This window comes from Haliotis rubra, unplaced genomic scaffold, assembly GCF_003918875.1.
Source record: "Haliotis rubra isolate DU_JTF1 unplaced genomic scaffold, ASM391887v1 Scf413, whole genome shotgun sequence".
In the NCBI taxonomy this organism is placed as follows: domain Eukaryota; kingdom Metazoa; phylum Mollusca; class Gastropoda; order Lepetellida; family Haliotidae; genus Haliotis; species Haliotis rubra.
The window spans coordinates 181,711-201,699 of NW_025767095.1; the positions used below are offsets into that span (position 1 = coordinate 181,711).

General features: G+C 41.0%; 1 protein-coding gene and 1 long non-coding RNA gene across 2 annotated transcripts in view; one reads left to right on the forward strand and one right to left on the reverse strand.

Annotated features, from left to right (window-relative positions):
- LOC124288165 (di-N-acetylchitobiase-like) overlaps positions 1 to 19,989 on the forward strand; it is a 119,868-nt gene that overhangs the window by 42,736 nt on the left and 57,143 nt on the right. The gene's annotated exons all lie outside the window — the stretch shown is intronic.
- On the reverse strand, positions 2,410 to 14,629 carry LOC124288166. Its single transcript, XR_006901402.1, has 3 exons — positions 14,503 to 14,629; positions 11,901 to 11,995; positions 2,410 to 2,456 (listed from the first exon to the last, which is right to left on the reverse strand). It is a non-coding gene; the product is annotated as an uncharacterized LOC124288166 (long non-coding RNA).

Consider the following 19,989-nt stretch of genomic DNA (forward strand, 5'->3'; position numbering starts at 1 on the left):
CACTGTGGAGATTACTTTGGCTTCAGTCAGAGCTGTTTTAACCTGTGGACTTGGTTTTTATGTTTGTGCACATGCTATTAATTTATTTTGCTCAGTTGAAAAATGTCACAATTCTATGAAAGTAATAAGGAAGATCAGACAATTCTGCATTGAGTGCAGAGACAGTTGAGTGTAGTTACAGTTGGGGTCGGGACGTTTATGAAGCTTTGAGAACCGTGTCACCAGTTCAAGAAGAAACAGAACGTCCTCAGACCTCAACTGTATATAACTACACTAACCGTTCTTGCACTCAATGGAATTGTTCGATCTTCCTTATTACTTTCATAGAATTGTAGACATTTTTCAACTGAGCAAAATAAATAATACTTGTGCACAAACATAAAACAAGTCCACAGGTTAAACAGCTCTGACTGAAGCCAAAGTAATCTCCACACAGTGGGAACCGCTTCCAACAGTTGCTGAACCAAGTTCAGTGAAATGTTAAGTACTGGAATCAATGTCATACCATATCCTCGAACAAACAATCATTTCCCAGGACAAAATCATCAACTTTATCATGTAACAGATGTACTTTCCTTGGGATTTCCAAAAATAAATGAAAATTCTATGTTGTGTTAATGTGACGAGTAAAAGTACACAAGCCCAGTCCTGCTAAAGTCCAAAGAAGTAAGTCTTGAAATCAGTTTAACCATTGAATCATTTGTACAGGGGACCCAGTTAACCAACCTAAGCGAACATTATTTGTTTGTTGGTGAATGGCGATCTAGCTGCAGATGATCTGGGCAAGTTGAGGTCGTCATCTTCATCGTGGTACTCCACCTGGTGGTCTCGCCGCACGGAGCGGAGCACCAGGCGTCTTCCTCACCCGATTCCGCAGACCCAGACACGCGAACTAGCACTCCAAGCACCAACCAACCAACAGCAGGCAGCCAACAGCAACACCAGCGACACAACATCTGGAACATATGGCGGCAGTGGGGATGTGGTGGGTACCAACATGGTGTTTAACCGAGTTACACTTACCAACATGCGATTGTTAAACTGAAGTTACACTTACCAACATGGTGTTAAACTGAAGTTACACTTACCTCACGTGTTAAACTGAAGCTTACACTCTTACCTACGTGGTGTTTAACAATTTTACACTTAGCAACATGGTGTTAGACTGAAGTTACACTTACCAGCGTGGTGTTAAACTGAAGATACACTTAAAAGTGATTTGTATTTTGCAGATACACACATTTACTGTTATGATGCTACACACACTTACCAGTGTTATGATAAAAGTACACTTAGCAGCATGGTGTTATGATAAAGGTACACTTACCAGCATGGTGTTATGATAGAAGGTACACTTAGCAGCATAGTGTGATGATAAAGGTACACACTTAGCAGCATGGTGTTATGATAAAGGTACACTTACCAGCATGGTGCTATGATAAAGGTACACTTACCAGCATGGTGTGATGATAAAGGTACCCTTAGCAGCATGGTGTTATGATAAAGGTACACTTACTAGCATGGTGTTATATGATAAAGGTACACTTACCAGCATAGGTGTGATGATAAAGGTACACTTAGCAGCATGGTGTTATGATAAAGGTAATAATTTACCAGCATGGTGTTATGATAAAGGTACACTTACTGTAGCATGGTGTGATGATAAAGGCTGTACCCTTAGCAACATGGTAGGTTATGATAAAGGCACTTACTAGCATGGTGTTATGATACAAGGTACACTTACTATATGGTAAGTTATGATAAAGGTACACTTAGCAGCATGGTAGGTGTTATGATAAAGGTACACTTACCAGCATGATAAAATAGATAAAGGTACACTTACTACATGGTGATGATAAAGGTACACTTTAGCAGTATGGTAAGTAGGAGAAGGTGTTCTACTAGTATGTAGGTTATGATAAAGGTACACGAAGTAGTATGGTGTTATGATAAGGTATACATCAGTATGAAATAGTGATAGTACACTTACCATCATAGGTGATGATAAGGTACACTTACTTGCATGGTGGGCAGGATAAAGGGTACACTTACTAGTATGATGCTTCACTGGGGAGGTTATTAGCATTGGAAACTGTGGAGCATGGTGTTAAGGATAAAAGGTACATTTACCAGCATGGTGTTAAGGATAAAGGTACACTTACCAGCACAGGTGTTATGATAAAGGTACACACTTTACCAGCATGAAGTTATGGATAAAGGTACACTCCTCCTATAGCACTATGGTGTGATGATAAAGGTACACTTACAAGCAGGTGGTGGCAGGATAAAGGTTCACTTTAACAGGATGATACTTTACTGGGGATAAGTTGTTGCACTGTTGTTCAGTGCTGATTCCATGTATAATCTTAGTGTTCCATACATTATGCCCCCTGTGAAATCCCACGCTGGTCGGGTATGGGACTTTGACAGATCCTCAGCAAAGTAAATGGCAATACCTGAAAGAGTTGGTTGACCACTGCAGGTGTGTATGTAAGCAGCAGAAGGACATGACATGGAACAGACTGGAAGACTACAGGTGTATTCCAAACAGACTGAAGACTACAGGTGTATCTCAACAGACTGAAGATCATGGTGTATCTTGAACAGGACTGAAGACTACAGGTATCTCTAACAGACTGAAGATCACAGGTGTATCTCAACAGACTAAAGACTATGCAGAACAGACTGGAAGACTACAGGTGTATCTGAACATGACTGAAGACTACAGGTGTATCTCTTCAACAGACTGAAGACTACAGGTGTATCTCAACAGACTGAAGACTACAGGTGTATCTCAACAGACTGAAGACTACAGGTGTATCTCAACAGACTGAAGACTACAGGTGTATCTGAACAGACTGAAGACTACAGGTGTATCTCAACAGACTGAAGACTACAGGTGTATCTCTGAACAGACTGAAGACTACAGGTGTATCTGAACAGACTGAAGACTACAGGTGTATCTCAACAGACTGAAGACTACAGGTGTATCTCAACAGACTGAAGACTACAGGTGTATCTCATCTGAACAGACTGAAGACTACAGGTGTATCTGAACAGACTGAAGACTGGGCAGGTGTATCCCAACAGACTGAAGACTACAGGTGTATCTCAACAGACTGAAGACTACAGGTGTATCTCATCAAACTGAAGACTACAGGTGTATCTGAACAGACTGAAGACTACAGGTGTATCTCAACAGACTGGAAGACTACAGGTGTATCTCAACAGACTGAAGACTACAGGTGTATCTCAACAGACTGAAGACTACAGGTGTATCTCAACAGACTGAAGACTACAGGTGTATCTCAACAGACTGGAAGACTACTACAGGTGTATCTCAACAGACTGAAGACTACAGGTGTATCTCAACAGACTGAAGACTACAGGTGTATCTCAACAGACTGAAGACTACAGGTGTATCTGAACAGACTGAAGACTACAGGTGTATCTCAACAGACTGAAGACTACAGGTGTATCTCAACAGACTGAAGACTACAGGTGTATCTTGAACAGACTTGAAGACTACAGGTGTATCTCAACAGACTGAAGACTACAGGTGTATCTCAACAGGACTGAAGACTCACAGGTGACTCAACAGACTGAAGACTACAGGTGTATCTCAACAGACTGAAGACTACAGGTGTATCTGAACAAACTGAAGACTACAGGTGTATCTGAACAGACTGAAGACTACAGGTGCAATCTCAACAGACTGAAGACTACAGGTGTATCTTCAACAGACTGAAGACTACAGGTGACTCACAAAGGAAGACTAACAGGTGTATCTGAACAGACTGAAGACTACAGGTGTATCTCAACAGACTGAAGACTACAGGTGTATCTCAACAGACTGAAGACTACAGGTGTGTATCTCTATCAAACTGAAGACTACAGGTGTGTCTGAACAGACTGAAGACTGTATCTCAACAGACTGAAGACTACAGGTGTATCCTCAACAGACTGAAGACTACAGTGTGTGAACAAACTTTGTTATCTCTAACAGACTGAAGACTACAGGTGTATCTCAACAGACTGAAGACTACAGGTGTATCTCAACAGACTGAAGACTACAGGTGTATCTCAACAGACTGAAGACTACAGGTGTATCTCAACAGACTGAAGACTACAGGTGTATCTCAACAGACTGAAGACTACAGGTGTATCTCAACAGACTGAAGACTACAGGTGTATCTCAACAGACTGAAGACTACAGGTGTGAACAGACTGAAGACTACAGGTGTATCTGAACAGACAGACTACAGGCTGAATTCTTCAGGTGTATCTTTACACAGGTGTAAGTCAACATCCTCTACAGGTTGAAAGACAGACCAGAAAGAAAATCTCATTTCGCAAGTGGAAGGACATTGATCTTCAAGAGGTGTATCTTTACACAGGTGTAAGTCAACATATGACAACCAGAAAGAAAAATCCCCATTTCGCAAGGGAAGGACATTTCTTCAAGAGTAGCAGCTTCAGCCATTTCTCTCCTTCAGATTCCTCCGCCAGTGAATATGTTACTCTGTATGACACTCAGCCCAGGAAACTTGTTGACCATCATGCTCCATTGAAGTCCTGTACTGTAACTCTTCATCCAGAATCACCCTGGTATAATGACTAAATTTGATCGGCTAAACGCCTGAGGCGTAAACTCGAAACAGTTTAGACAATACCCAAGTTAGCCATTCATAAGCAGATGCATGACAACCAGAGACATCATGTTGACTCTCTTATGGAGACAGTCCAAGTCAAGCTATTACAAAGCTGCACTGCAGGATGGATGGACAGAAGGACGGTTCAGGATAGCTAACAGGCTTCTGTTTTAAGATCACATATACTGTAGGGAGGTACAAATACATAAATCACTAATTGGCATCAAGCCATAAATGAAACCCCATCATAAACACTACTCATTTCGGATCTTTAAATTAATTTAAATCGACCTTTTGACAACAGTGCAGAATTCTCACCAACTGTTAAACTAAAAATTTCAACCAATCAGAGCGCGATCTCTGTGACGATTAACAGGAGGAATAGATATGAGGGCCGTATGCAGAATTCATGTACATTTCAGGGGGTAAATTATCTTGTTTACAGGTTTGTATAAACCTGAAATTGTGATTAACTGATGTGAAAATGAAAGCTATATGTTCTCACAATCTACTGTCATTTAATTTTGTCTCCGCCCTTGCCGAAGCTCGCCGGAAGTTACAACTTGTTTTCATAGACGATTCTGTCAAAATGGCTTGGTGTCGCTTAGTCCTTATTTGTTCTGAATCCAGACGCTAGTGATAGCGGTTACGATTAACTTCATCAACCTAAACAGTGCGACATTAAGAAGGGTGGATGCCCATCAGATGCAACTTACTTGAAAATATCCTCCGGTAGTTCTTGTCTGATTGTATTAAAGCATCAAAAACAGTGTGGGCTTTTTCAGGATTTCTAATGCCTAGATGGTATAATGACTGATCCAAAATTGATCCAATTTCTGTGGGTTTTGTTTACCCTCGAGCATTTTAATCATGTCATGTAAAATATGAAGCCTATTACGATGATATTAAAACTCTGACATTGAAACCGTGAACTCTAAACAACCCTACTTAGCCATTGCTAGAAGAATCTGAAAATTTACTTAGGTAAATAGGTACATACAGCTATTTTAGCACACAGCAAATGCTTATATGTATTTTATGCAACAATGAAGTTCCAATGCAGATTCTCAAAACAGTGTCAGCCCATAAGTTACATATTATTGCAATTACAATTGCATGCATTTAGTAGCAATTAATACTTCCCTTGTTCAAATCCGTGTTAGGTGGTATATACCTACACATGTTATTTTGTCATCATTCACTTGATAATATCAGTTAATGAATTTATAACAGGTATAATTAGTGGTAACAATTAGAAATTTTAGATTACCCACAAAGGTTCCCATTTGGCATTTCTTGTGTCCGAGTAAATACTCAACATTATAAACATCAGGATCAAAGGATTAACTGATAACACGCTGATTGATTAATTACTTTATCTTACACAGCGGATTTGTCAAAGGTAGTGTTTATGTATGTAGATTTACTAATCTATACTGAATACACTCTGTCGGTTCAAAGTTCATGAAAACAACCCTCCCTTCTTTCAAAGGATTAACTGCCAATACATTGATTGAATGCTCATTATTGGCTAACTAAATTACTTTTTTAAAGAATTATGGACATCAAGCAATTAGATGCCAAAAGCGCCATCTTGCAATTGGATGACCATTGAGACTATACACCAATGTGAAATACCTGAAACGATATATCATTTTTCGGTGATATTAGACTGTTAAATGACACATCACTTGAACAGCTGCAGATGAATGCTCATTATTACAACTAAATTACTTTTTTTAAAGAATGCATGGATATCAAGCAATTAGTTGCCAGGTGTGCTATCTTGCAATTGGGTGACCATCGACTATACACCAATGTGAAATACCTGAAACGATATATCACTTTTTCTGAGATATTAGACTGTTAAATGACACATCATTTGAACAGATGCAGATGAATGTCATCTCACTGCTTTTGTGGATATTGAGGATACATTCCCTAACAAGCCTGACATTGTTCCTATCACTTTAATCTGTTTTAATTTTAATATTTGCATTTTGTTGTTTTTCATTTGTTTCGTAGGCATTCAACAGAATCACATTGTTTTCACTGTGAAGTGTAATGAGACAGACAACATACACTAGCGTTGTAAAGTGCTAATTATGATTCACATTGGCAAACTATAAAATGTCTAGACATTAAGCAGTCCAGTTATAAATTCACTATAAGTATCAGCAGATCGTGATGCTTTTTATTTAGTTTCAAAATGCATGCAAAGTAATGATTTTAAACTAATTAGGATTAAAACATCAAACAGCAAAGACGATTACATTGACTAGTATCTACATATCACTGGTGAGTGGACATTAACCACTTGAATGTAGCAAGAAATTTATCAGCAAGTAGTATTGTCACTGACCCCATTCTTCTGCCTGCGGAAGAAATTGTTATAAGAGTAAGTTGTGCCTCGGCGCAAAGTTTTTGTCATGATTCAAATACATATTTAACTATTTGTGCAGAAAGTAGTTTTGATTTTCTAATTTGATGAAAACAAACCATAATCTCATTAATTCTAACAGACTTTAGCCCGCCTCTCTTTACGAGGATTTTCATCCGCCAGTCTGAGGATAAATGCTATTTAGGTTTGTTTTCACTGAAATAAAATCAAAACTACTTTCTACTGTATGCTGTAATATGTATTTGATTGATAGCCAATAGATTTTGTATGACATAGCTTATAACACAACAATTTCTCCTCGCGGGAAGCTTAGGTGGGTGTCAATATAATACAGTATTATTGTTACTTCGATCACAACCCTCGCCTCGAGGAAGAAATCGCTATGTTACACGCTGTGTCATGGAAAATCTTTATGGTCACCAATCATATACATATGTTACTACAACTAGTAAGAAGTTTTGATTCTTTTAACCGCGTTGCATCTGAATACAAGTAAGATATCGCTTTCAGGCTTCCTTACAACGCCGCTTTGCACTCACAAACATAACCCATTTAGCACGAATCCGCGGGTCCTGTGGAAATTGTGCATGGTGACACGCATCAGCCTCAACCACTAGAGAGCAATTGACGCATAACTCAACGATTCGGGCATGTCTTCGCGGATGTCGAAATCATCAAATGACGAAAATAGTATACACACTGTGTTATACAACTAACTGGAAAATCGCCTCATCATATGACGCCACTGTAGTGTTTCTACTACAGAGATATCGTAGAACCTGTCTGTGGTTTCGCTAGGGCGAGAGGAAGCAGGCTTACTTTTTGGCAACTTTTAATCGCCTCGGTATTAATTAACCACAAGTTTTTAAGAAATGAATTTGTGTTCCGTGATAAGACTAACCACACATCTTTCATATGTAATAATTAAAAGAGTACAAAACAAAAGTTTATTTGTTCTTTAAGGATAATTCCCTGTCTCTTCCTTCTCATACATCCCGTTGATCAATTAGTTGACAAGTTGTCAGACTTCTTTTTCTCAGAAGATTTCCACAATCAGAGACTCACTATCACATGATGACCTTCCACACAGTGAGCCCTTAACCAGCAGCTGCATTTCCATGCCTATCCCATTTCAGACCAGCAACAGAAGCAGAGATTGTGAAACTTGTTTCTAAGTCACCGACAAAGTCATGTATTCTTGACCCTATTCCTACATGGCTCTAAGAACTCTCTGGATACCTTTTTGCCCCTATATTGACCTCTGTTGTCAATAAATCTTTTCAGGAAGGTATGATGCCGGAAACATTGAAAAATGGAGTTGTAACTCCACTCCTGAAGAAGAAAAAATTTAGATGAAGAACTCTTAAAAATTATCGTCCAGTCACAAATTTACCTTTCACCTCAAAATTGATTGAGCCGCGGTGGTCACAACAAGACTCAAAGGAACAGATGACCTTAAATGGGTGTTTCAAGTCATGCAATCAGCATACCGGAATTTCCACTCATGGAAACCGCACTAGTTAAAGTGCACAGTGACATACTGAGAGCCCGAGACAAAGATGGTGCTGCAGTATTGGTTCTACTTGATTTGAGTAGTGCCTTCGATACTATCCGACCATACTATTCTGATGCATACACTTGAGACCAGGATGGGTATTAGAGGAACTGCTCTTCAGTGGTTTGAGTCCTACATAGCAGACAGACATCAATCGGTGATCACTGATGGTCACATCTCCAGTGCTAAGGATCTTGCTTGTGCGGCGTTGCCCCAGGGATCGGTTCTTGGACCTCTACTTTTCACTATTTATACTTCTCCTCTAGGTGATATATCGTCAGATCCTTGGACTGCATTTATATGCTGATGACACTCAAATTTACATATCAGTCAAACCCTTACTTTCCTCATCAGCTGTGTCTTCATTTCTCACCATTGAAGACGCGTGTCAGCTGCATCAAAATCTTGATGTCGTCACACTACCTCAAACTGAATGATGATAAAACTGAACTCATAGTTTTCCACCCTAAGCGCCTCCAACCAAATATCTCAAGCTTCCTAAATTCAGCATCGGTCAGTGTGAGATTCAGCCAAACCATGAGGTGCCAAACTTGGGAGTTATTTTTGATTCCTCACTGTCCATGGAGTCACACATCAATAACATCTGTAGAAGGGCGATATTACCACATTCCCAACATCGGCATGATTCGACGATACCTGGACGCCAAGACTACAGCATCTCTCTTATTAAGGCATATGTAACATCTCGTCTTGACCACCGTGATGCTCTTCTTGTGGGACTCCCAAATTATCTCATACACAAGCTTCAGAAGGTGCAGAATACTGCAGCCAGAGTGGTCTCTCAGTCACAGAAATCAGACCACATTACTCCGTTCTTCACTCACTTCATTGGCTTCCCGTCCACTACCGCATAAAAATAAAAACTCTACTCCTTGTTTTTCAAAAAGTATACATGGTCTAGCTCCTCAGTTCCTCTGTGATCTGTTCCATCGTTATACTCCTGTACATCCCTCCAATCAAATGGCCAGTGTCTTTTGACAATTCCTGTGACTAGGACAAAACATATGGTGACAGGTCACTCGAGACGACTGGCCCTCATCTCTGGAACAATCTTCTATCTCACCTCAGAACACAACCAGATTTAGCTGTTTTAAATCAAATCTAAAGACTTTGTGTGTGTGTGTGTGTAATGCGCGCGTCGTGCGTGTATGCAAGTCTACAGGTGTATCTATCCAGGTGTAAGTCTACAGGCATATCTATGCAGGCATAAGTCTAGGGTGCATCTATACAGATGTAAGTCTACAGGCATATCTATACAGGCATAAGACCACAGGTGTATCTATCCAGGTGTAAGTCTACAGGCATATCTATACAGGCATAAGTCTACAGGTGCATCTATACAGGTATAACACTACAGTGTAAGTCTACAGGTGTATCTATACAGGTATAACACTACAGGTGTAAGTTTACAGGTGCACTACAGAATTGTAAGTCTACTGAGGTGTATCTACAGGTGTAACAGGTATATCTACAGGTGTAGTCTACAGGTGTATCTATACAGGCATAAGACTACAGGTATCTATACAGTGTAAAGACTACAGGGGCATCTATACAGGTGTAAGGTGTAAGTCTACAGGTGTATCTATACAGGTATAAGACTACAGGTGTAAGTCTACTGGTGTATCTATCCAGGTGTAAAGACTACAGGTGTAAGTCTACAGGCATATCTATACAGGCATAAGACTACAGGCATATCTATACAGGCATAAGACTACAGGTGTATCTATCCAGGTGTAAGTCTACAGGCATATCTATACAGGCATAAGACTACAGGTGTATCTATACAGATGTAAGTCTACAGGTGTATCTATACAGGCATAAGACCACAGGTGTATCTATACAGTGTAAGTCTACAGGTGTATCTATACAGTCTACAGGCATATCTATACAGGCATAAGTCTACAGGTGCATCTATACAGGTATAACACTACAGGTGTAAGTCTACAGGTGTATCTATACAGGTATAACACTACAGGTGTAAGTCTACAGGTGTATCTATACAGGTATTACTAAGAGTATACTACAGGTGTATCTATACAGGTGTAAGTCTACAGGTGTATCTATACTACTACAGCATAAGACTACAGGTGTATCTATACAGGTGTAAGACTACAGGTGTATCTATACAGATGTAAGTCTACAGGGTGTATCTATACAGGCATAAGACTACAGGTGTATCTATACAAGTGTAAGACTACATGAAGTCTATACAGGTGTAAGACTACAGGTGTATCTATACAGGTGTAAGTCTACAGGTGTATCTATACAATTATAAGACTACAGGTGTATCTATACAGGTGTAAGACTACAGGTGTATCTATACAGGTGTAAGTCTACAGGTGTATCTATACGGGCATAAGACTACAGGTGTATCTATCCAGTGTGTAAGACTACAGGTGTATCTATACAGGTGTAAGTCTACAGGTGTATCTATACAAGCATAAGACTACAGGTAATGTATCTATACAGGTGCATAAGAAGACTACAGGTGAATCTATACAGGTGTAAGACTACAGGTGTATCTACAGGTGTAATCTATAGGTGTATCTATATACAGGTATAAGACTACAGGTGTATCTATACAGATGTAAGACTACAGGTGTATCTATACAGGTCAATAAGACTACAGGCATGTCTATACAGGTGTAAGACTACAGGTGTATCTATACAGGTGTAAGACTACAGGTGTATCTATACAGATGTAAGTCTACAGGTGTAAGTATACAGGTGTAAGACTGTAAACAGGTGTATCTATACAGGTGTAAGACTACAGGTGTGCTTACGAATACAGTATACAGGTAATGTAAGTCTACAGGTGTATCTATACAGGTCCTAAGACTACAGGTGTATCTATACAGGTGTAAGACTACAGGTGTATCTATACAGATGTCTAAGACTACAGGTGTATCTATACAGGTGTAAGACTACAGGTGTATCTATACAGGTGTAAAGTCTACAGGTGTATCTATACAGGTGTACAGTCTACAGGTGTATCTATACAGATGTAAGACTACAGGTGTATCTATACAGGCGTAAAGTCTACAGGTGTATCTATACAGGCATAAGACTTCAGGTGTAAGTCTACAGGTGTATCTATACAAGTGTAAGTCTACTGGTGTATCTATACAGGCATAAGACTACAGGTGTAAGTCTACAGGTGTATCTATACAAGTGTGAGTCAACAGGAGTATCTATACAGGTGTAAGTCTACAGGTGTATCTATACAGGTGTAAGTCTACAGGTGTATCTGCATTTGAATTGTTTGTTTTACCTTTGAGGCCAAAATCATGGACATACTGGTACTTGAGCCTCAGACTGTGGGCGATCCTCAAACCAGATCTGGTGACACTGGGAAAGGTTGGAAATCTGGAACAGAACCGCAGTAACAGACATGATATATCACTTCATACAAAACAACCAGTGAAGATCCAGGTTAGAATATTGGCCTTCAGTAACCCATGCTTGTTGTAAGAGGTACTTGACTAACGGGATCGGTGGTCAGGCTCGCTGACTTGGTTGGCACATGTCACAGGTTCCCAATTGCAGATCGATGCTCATGTTGTTGATCACTGGATTATCTGTCCCTCTTTCGATTATTTACAGACCTTGCGCCATATAGCTGGAATATTACCAAATGTGGCGTGAAACTTAACTCACTCACTCACTCATACAAAACACATTCTGGAAACATGATACAGGTGTATCTATACAAGCATAAGACTACAGGTGTATCTATCCAGGTGTAAGTCTACAGGCATATCTATACAGGAATAAGACTACAGGTGTATCTATACAGATGTAAGTCTACAGGTGTATCTATACAGGTGTTTTGTATACAGGTGTAAGTCTACAGGTGTATCTATACAGGTGTAAGTCTACAGGTGTATCTATACAGGAATAAGACTACAGGTGTATCTATACAGATGTAAGTCTACAGGTGTATCTATACAGGTGTTTTGTATACAGGTGTAAGTCTACAGGTGTATCTATACAGGTGTAAGTCTACAGGTGTATCTATACAGATGTAAGACTACAGGTGTATCTATACAGGCATAAGACTTCAGGTGTAAGTCTACAGGTGTATCTATACAAGTGTAACAGACATGATATATCACTTCATACAAAACAACCAGTGAAGATCCAGGTTAGAATATTGGCCTTCAGTAACCCATGCTTGTTGTAAGAGGCTAACTAATGGGATCGGGTGGTCAGGCTCGCTGACTTGGTTGGCACATGTCACAGGTTCCCAATTACGCCAGATCGATGCTCATGTTGTTGATCACTGGATTATCTGTCCTCACTCGATTATTTACAGACTGCGCCATATAGCTGGAATATTATTACCGAATGTGGCGTAAAACTTAACTCACTCACTCACTCATACAAAACACATTCTGGAAACATGATACATCTCCTATCTAGGAACTATCAACAAAAATACAAAACCCCATCTAGCAAACATCAACACAACCATACCACCACATCTAGCAACTATCAGCACAACCATACAACCCCATCTAGCAACTATCAACACAATCATACAACCCCATCTAGAAAATATCAACACAACCATACAACCTCATCTAGCAAATATCAACACAATCCATACAACCCCATCTAGCAACTATCAACACAACCATACAACCCCATCTAGCAACTATCAACACAACCATACAACCCCATCTAGCAAATATCAACCGCGAATTCATACAACCCTATATAGCAAATATCAACACAACCATACAACCCCATCTAGCAACTATCAACACAAACCATACAACCCCATCTAGCAAATATCAACACAACCATACAACCCCATCTAGCAAATATCAACACAACCATACAACCCCATCTAGCAAATATCAACACAAACATACAACCCCATCTAGCAAATATCAACACAAACACACAACCCCATCTAGCAAATATCAACACAACCATACAACCCTATATAGCCAAATATCAACACAACCATACAACCCCAACTAGCAAATATCAACACAACCATACCAACCCTATCTTAGCAAATATCAAGCACAAACACACAACCCCATCTAGCAAATATCAACACAACCATACAACCCCATATAGCAACTATCAACACAACCATACAACCCCATCTAGCAAATATCAACACAACCATACAACCCCATCTAGCAACTATCAACACAACCATACAACCCCATATAGCAAATATCAACTACGACCATACAACCCCATATGGCAAATATCAACACAACCATACAACCCCATCTAGCAACTATCAACACAACCATACAACCCCATCTAGCAAATATCAACACAACCATACAACCCCATCTAGCAAATATCAACACAACCATACAACCCCATCTAGCAAATATCAACACAAACATACAACCCCATCTAGCAAATATCAACACAACCATACAACCCCATCTAGCAAATATCAACACAACCATACAATCCCCATATAGCAAATATCAACACAACCATACAACCCCAACTAGCAAATATCAACACAACCATACCACCCTATCTAGCAAATATCAACACAAACACACACAACCCCATCTAGCAAATATCAACACAACCATACAACCCCATATAGCAAATATCAACACAACCATACAACCCCATCTAGCAAATATCAACACAACCATACAACCCCATCTAGCAACTATCAACACAACCATACAACCCCATATAGCAAATATCAACACAACCATACAACCCCATATAGCAAATATCAACACAACCATACAAGTTACAACCCCATCTAGCAACTTTCAACACAACCACACAACCCCATCTAGCAAATATCAACACAACCACACAACCCCATCTAGCAACTATCAACACAGGAACAGCCTACACATAATCATGCAACTTACACAATGGTCAAACATGGAGGCCTTGTAGGCTTTGTTCCAGTATTTCTTGGTGAGCTCATCTTGATGATTGTCAAGTAGTTCTCCAACAGATATCATTTCCCTGGACCCAGCAACATCACGGGGTGTGGTTTGGTTTGTCCCTCACCCGGTAACTTCCTTCAGAGTGCAGGTACTTAGTTCCATATCCTAGCAACAAATCAATCAGCTTTTAGTTTGAGCTAACAACACTAAACACAGTCAAAGTTTTAGAATCATCTAGTTAGGCCATAATCTAGTCAGGCCATTATCATATAAGTAATCACTATTCATGTCATCATTTAGTCATACCAGCTACAAGTAATGTCTTGTCATAGGATTTAGTCATGCCAGCTACAAGTCATGTCATCATCTGGTCATGTGATTTAGTAATGCCAGCTTAAAAGTCATGTCATCATCTAGTCATGTGATTTAGTCATGCCAGCTACAAGTCATGTCATCATCTGGTCATGTCATTTAGTCATGCCAGCAACAAGTCATGTCATCATCTAGTCATGTGGATTTAGTCATGCCAGCTACAAGTCATGTCATCATCTGGTGATGTCATTTAGTCATGCCAGCAACAAGTCATGTCATTATCTGGTCATGTGGATTTAGTAATGCCAGCAACAAGTCATGTCATCATCAGATCATGTCATTTAGTCATGTCAGCAACAAGTCATGTCATCATTTGGTCATGTCGTCATTAGTCACGCCAGCAACAAGTCATGTCATCATCTGGTGATGTCATTTAGTCATGCCAGTAACAAGTCATGCAATCATCTGGTCATGTCATTTAGTCATGCCATGCCAGCAACAAGTCATGCCTTGTCATCATTAAGTCATGTTACCTTCTAGTCATGTAATCATCTAAGCCAGTAAGACAGCTGGACATACAGAGAGTAAAGTATTGCAACAGTTGCTCTTCTAGTCATGTAATCATCTAGCCAGTCAGACAGCTGGACATACAAGAGGTAAGTATTGCAACAGTTGCTCTTCTAGTCATGTAATCATCTAGCCAGTAAGACAACTGGACATACAGAGGTGAAAGTATTGCAACAGTTGCTCTTCTAGTCATGTAATCATCTAGCCAGTCAGACAGCTGGACATACAGAGGTAAAGTATTGCAACAGTTGCTCTTCTAGTCATGTAATCATCTAGCCAGTAAGACAGCTGGACATACAGAGGTGAAATATTGCAACAGTTGCTCTTCTAGTCATGTAATCATCTAGCCAGTAAGACAACTGGACATACAGAGGTAAGTATTGCAACAGTTGCTCATCCACTTACAAACTTGAAGTCCTTACAGCTGTACTTGTAGCCAGCGTGCCAGAGGGATTCCCATGATGATGCGGTCCTCACATTGATACCGACTGATGCATATTCATCCACACCTGGTAAAGTAGGGAAAATCAATGATACTTTTGATGGCAGGCAAAGGCACACCAGCTAACAAGCACCTGCACTCACCTAGACTGATTCGCGCCATAGGAACACTGCACAACATGCACTCACCTAGACTGATCATGGTGAAGGGGCACAGTGACACTCAGCACAGACACCCCTCCCACAACAAGCACCTGCACTCTCACCTAGACTGATCGCATAGTGAAGGGCACAGTGACTCTTAAACACAGACCTCCCTCCACAGCAAGCACCTGCACTCACCTAGACTGATCATGGTGAAGGGCACAGTGACACTCAACACAGACCTCCCTCCACAACAAGCACCTGCACTCACTCTAGACTGATCATGGTGAAGGGCACAGTGACACTCAACACACCTCTCCCTCCACAACAAGCACCTGCACTCACCTAGACTGATCATGACACTTAACACAGACATCCCTCCACAACAAGCACCTGCACTCACCTAGACAGATCATGGTGAAGGGGCACAGTTGCTCGAGCTTTACACCAGCTTCCTTCATGCTGATACTCCAAAAGCTGCTGGGATCAATCATGATCCAGTCACAGGAATGATAGAGAGAATCCTGGGTGAGGCTGCAGTCACCACTGTAAGCAGAAGCTGGCTTCCCACGGCACCACACACACCATCTACAATGACAACATCAGCATTGATGATAAACCATTATGCCTGTTGAGTTTGTGTTGGAAGACCACAAAATTAGACCAAAGTAACACTCAAGTCCATTTCATCACATGTTAAGGTAGAAGCAGGCTTCCAATGCTAACTGACAGTACAACACTTAACATCACGATATCCTAGGTTGCTTGAGGAGACAGTTCACCCACCTCTATAGGATGTCCATAGTGTATCTTTGGAGTTAAGCGCTTTCTTGAGGTCCATGAGGATCGAGTGCACCTTCGACACTATCGAATACCGGATCCTTGGTTTTGAGGACATTCATCAGTTTGACTGTGACAAAGTCGGCATGGGAGGAGTTCCTGCGGCTGGCGACATGGTGGATCTGAACAAGGGGAGGCTGTAGTTGGCAGGCTTGTAATCCAGCTGGACTGAACACAGCTGTTGGTGAAGTAGGGTCCTCATGCACTAGTCTCCGCTATCTTTGTACCATCCATCAAACATACAAGGGTACTCCACCAATCTACTCGCCCCATATAGCAAACCCACTTAGAGACAACCCACCCAGATAACCCATTTAGACAACACAACTCAGCAGCGCCACTGGACTACCAACGGGCCACACAACCATACAACAATTTACCTATCCCACCAGACAACCAGACAACAACTTACCCATCCCAACAGACAAAACAGACAACAACTTATCCATCCCAACAGACAGACAACAACTCTTACCCATCCCAACTGACAAAACAGACAACAACTTATCCATCCCAACAGACAGCCAGACAACAACACCCATCCCAGCAGACAAAGGCAGACAACAACTTACCCATCCAACAGACAACAACTTACCCATCCCAACAGACAGCCAGACACCAACACCATCCCAACAGACAAAACAGACAACTTACCCATCCCAACAGACAACAGCTTACCCATCCCAACAGACAGCCAGAAAACTTACCCATCCCAGCAGACCAGACAACAACACCCATCCCAACAGACTAAAACAGACAACAACTTACCCATCCAACGAAGACAACAGCACCCATCCCAACAGACAAGCAGACAACAACACACCCATCCCAACAGACAGCAGACAACAACTTACCCATCCCAACGGACAACAGCTTACCCATCCCAACAGACAGCCAGACAACAACTTACCCATCCCAACAGACAGCCAGACAACAACTTGCCCATCCCAACAGACAACAACACCCATCCCAACGGACAACCGGACAACAACTTTACCCATCCCAACAGACAACAGCTTACCCATCCCAACAGACAACCAGACAACAACTTACCCATCCCAACAGACAAAACAGACAACTTACCCATCCCAACAGACAACCAGACAACAACTTACCCATCCCAACAGACAACCAGACAACAACTTACCCATCCCAACAGACAACCCAGACAACAACTTACCCATCCCAACAGACCAAAACAGACCAACAACTTACCCATCCCAACAGACAACAACTTTATCCCATCCCAACAGCAACAACTTACCCATCCCAACAGACAACCAGACAACAACTTACCCATCCCAACAGACAACAAGACAACATAATACCCATCCCAACAGACAACAACTTACCCATCCCAACAGACAACAACAGACCCATCCCATCAGACAACAGACAACCAGACCCAACAGACAACAGACCCATCACCCATCCCAACAACCAGAACAACAACTTACCCATCCCAGGCAACAACTTACCCATCCATCAGACAACAACTTACCCATCCCATCAGACAACTTACCCATCCCAACAGACAACCAGACAACAACTTACCCATCCCAACAGACAGCCAGACAACAACTTACCCATCCCAAAGAGACAACAACACCCATCCATCAGACAACAACTTACCACATCCCATCAGACAACAAGTTACCCATCCAACAACAACAACCGTACCCATCCCATCCAGACAACAACTTACCGATCCATCGAGATAACAACTTATCCATCAGACAACAACTTACCCATCCATCAGACAACAACTTTACCCATCCATCAGACAACAACTTACCCATCCCATCAGACAACCAGACAACAACTTACCCATCCCAACAGACAACCAGATAACAACTTACCCATCGCAACAGACGCTTTACCCATCCCGTCAGACAACAACTTACCCATCCCATCAGACAACGAAAACACCCGTCCCAACAGACAACCAACAACTTACCCATCCCATCAGACAACAACTTACCCATCCCATCAGACAACAACTTACCCATCCCATCAGACAGCCAGACAACAACTTACCCATCCCAACAGTTAACCAACAACTTACCCATCCCATCGGACAACAACTTACCCATCCCATCAGACAACAACTTACCCATCAACAGACAACCAGACTTTACCACCTCAACAAACAGCCCCATAGTATGACCACCAGACCTCACTCCGCCGTGCAGAAACATGCTGTTCGGTTATAGGTTATCACTGGTTATACAACTGATATTTTCAAGACAAAGCGTATCCAATGGAAATACACCACAAATCTATCAACATGAGATCCTTTACATGTTTAATGGGGAAACACTGTTTAGCATGGGATTTGCTTTATAAAAGAACCAAAGGAGAATGTCTCCGATCTTCCCCATATCCATGGTCCTGTAATATTGCCAGCATGAGCCATATTTCTTGTGCATCTGGTGGAGCAAAGCACATGACATCCAGTCTTGACATTGTCCTCTGTGTGGCGATTGACCGACGTTAGGGATCCCCATTCAAGGTCTTGTAGTGGTCTGCAGTTCCGTTTACAATCACAACAAATACCTGTGAACAATAGCCAGTGTCATTGCTATGGACTGGATGATGATATCATGAACAAACTGACTGACGTTATTCTCAACAAATCACCCTCGAAACTGTAAACCGTGATACGAGCTGGGTGCGGTTCATAATGTTGGCTGACTTGAGCAGTTGTATAAAGTGTAGATTCGATATACCATATCAGTCTTTGGTTTTGGTTCTTATACAGGGCTCCAGATAAGGGCCGTATCCACGTATGTACGAAAATATGCATGATGCGATAGAATAAATTGAAAATGTAGCAGATATGCACCACAGCAGTGAGTGTTCAAATCACTTACAGACGTATTTATATGAAAAGTTTGTTTATTGTTTACTGACCTATTGACACAAGGTAGCCAATGTTGTGGATTGCATACATACCAAATGAAACACGAGTACTGATTACTAATTTCCATTCCAATTGCTCTAAATGTTCTCTTAAAGGTCACATGCAACCAAAAATCAAACATAATAAAAACACAATTGTATCAACTCATTCATGACATATAATATACATTTGCTGGTTATGAAAAACATATAAACAAAGATTATGGCGTACAATCGCATATCAAAAGTGTGATGTTGGGG